We start from the raw sequence: 2,633 nt of genomic DNA, 5'->3' as shown, positions 1-2,633 counted from the left end.
CTTCACATTCTGAGTTGAGAGTCCTCCTGTTTAAATTTTGTTAATACAGTCAGCCCTCTGTATCTGTGGGGCCCGCATCATTGGATTCATCTAACTAATTCTGATTCAACCTTGGATCAGAATATTTGGAAAAGAAAATAATAACAATACAATGATAAAACAACACATGTTCTTTAAAATATGGCCTAACAACAACAGGTTGAGCATCCCTAATCCAGAAATCTGAAATGCTCTAAATTCAGAAACTTTTTGAGTGCCATGATACTCAAAGGACATACTTATTTGAGCATTTCTAATTTTCAACTTAGGGATGTTGAACCAGTAAATATGTGATACAAATATCCCAAAATCTGAAAAACCCCAAATCCAAAAACACTTCTGGTCTCAAGCATTTCAGGTAAGGATTATTCAACTATATTTATGTGGCATTTACATTATATTAGGTATTACAAGTAATGTAGAGGCAATTTAAGTGTAGAGAAGGATGTGTGTAGGTTATATATAAATACTATGCCTTCCCCCAACAGAATTTCGCTCTTGTCACCCATGCTGGAGTGCAGTGGTGTGATCTTGGTTTACTGCAGCTCCACCTCCTGGGTCCAAGTGATTCCCCTGCCTTAGCCTCCCAAGTAGCTGGGATTACAGGTGTGTGCCATCACACCCAGCTAATTTTTGTATTTTTAGTAGAGATGAGGTTTTACCATGTTGGCCAGGCTGGTCTTGAACTTCTGACTTTAGGTGGTCTACCCACCTCAACCTCCCAAAGTGCTGGGATTACAGGTGTGAGCCACTGTGTCCAGCCATTTTATATAAAGGACTTGAGTATATGTGGATTTTGTTATCTGAGGGGGATCCTTGGTATCGCTCATGGATACCAAGGAATGATTCAGCCTTCAGTGATTTATTAGTTTCATTTGCCAACAGATTTTATGTCAGTTCTGCTTTCTAATTTACCAGCTTTTTACTTTTTACTCTTTTTTGAAAACTTTGGTAAAGTGTATATATAACATAAAGATTACCATTTTAATCTTTTTTTTTTTTTTGAGGTAGAGTCTTGCTCTGTTGCCCAGGCTGGAGTGCAGTGGTGTAATCTCACTGCAACCTCTGCCTCTGGGGTTAAAGTGATTCTGTGTCTCAGCCTCCTGAATTGCTGGGACTACAAGCATGTACCAGTATGCCTGGCTAATGTTCGTATTTTTAGTAGAGATAGTGTTTTGCCATGTTGGCCAGGCTGCTCTTGAACTTCTGGCCTTGAGCAATCCACCCACCTCGGCCTCCCAAAGTGCTGGGATTACAGGTGTGCACCACTGCACCTGGCTCCATTTTAACCATTTTAAAATGTACAGTTCAATGGCAGTGAGTACACTCACATGGTTGTGTAACCATCACTATTATCCAGTTCCAGAACCTTTTCCTCATGTCACAGTGAAACTGTGTCCCCATGAGCAACTCTCCATCCGCCTCCCCCAGCCCCTTGTGAGCGCTGTTCTACTTTCGGTCTCTATGATTTTCACTCCTCTGGGTATTTCATGTAAGTGGCGTCATGTAATGTTTGTCCCTTTGTGAATGACTTATTTCACTTATCATAACATCCTCAAGATTCATCCAGATGTTGTAGCCCATGTCTGAATTGCCTTCCTTTTTGAGGCTGAATATTCCCTTGTATGTATATATCACTGAGTATCCATCTGCTCATCCATTGACGGAGATTGGGTTTTTTCCCACCTTTTGGATACTGTGAATGCAAACACTGGTGTACAAAGATAAACTTTTGAGACTCCGCTTTCAGTTCTTTTGTGTGTTTACCCAGAAGCGGAATTGCGGAATCGCAGGGTAATTCCGATGTTTTGTATTTTGAGGAATCGTCATGCTGTTGTCCATCGTGACTGAACCATTTTATATTCTTACCAACAATGTGCCTGTGTTCTAATTTCTTCACATCCCTGTCAACACACGAATCCTGTTTTTATACAATAGCAATCCAAATGAATGTTAAATACATTCTTAATTTTAAAAACCCAGTATTTCCCAAACAAAAACATTAGTGAGAAAAGGACATTGTTTTACATTTTGTAAATCTTGAATGTCTGGCTTACTGGGCAGCTGGAGTCTCAAATCTGCTTTTTCATCTAATCTTTGTGACATCACATGCCATGTGGCCTCTGGAAAACTCCACAGTACCCTCATGGGAAAAGGAAAGGGAGAAAGGTAAATGGCATGCTAGTATTATTAGGAAAATAGGGTTTTGTTTTTGAGACAGAGTTTCATTCCGTCACCCACCCAGGCTCGAGTGCAGTGGCAGTGTGGTCTTGGCTCACTGCAACCTCTGCCTCCCTGGTTCAAGTGACTCTCATGCCTCAGCCTCCAAAGTGGCTGGGCCTACATGCATCTGCCACTGTGCCTAGCTAATTTTTGTATTTTTTTTCCCATTTATTTATTTTATTGCATTTTAGGTTTTGGGGTACATGTGAAGAACATGCAAAATTGTTGCATAGGAACACACATGGCAGTGTGATTTGCTGCCTTCCTCCCCATCACCTATATCTGGCATTTCTCCCCTTGCTATCTCTCCCCAGCTTCCCACCTCCCACCCTCCCTCCCCTATTTCCCCCCAACTGACCCCAGTGTGTAGT

Source organism: Cebus imitator, unplaced genomic scaffold (assembly GCF_001604975.1).
Source record: "Cebus imitator isolate Cc_AM_T3 unplaced genomic scaffold, Cebus_imitator-1.0 Scaffold141, whole genome shotgun sequence".
Taxonomy (NCBI): Eukaryota; Metazoa; Chordata; class Mammalia; order Primates; family Cebidae; genus Cebus; species Cebus imitator.
This window is presented reverse-complemented; position numbering follows the sequence as displayed.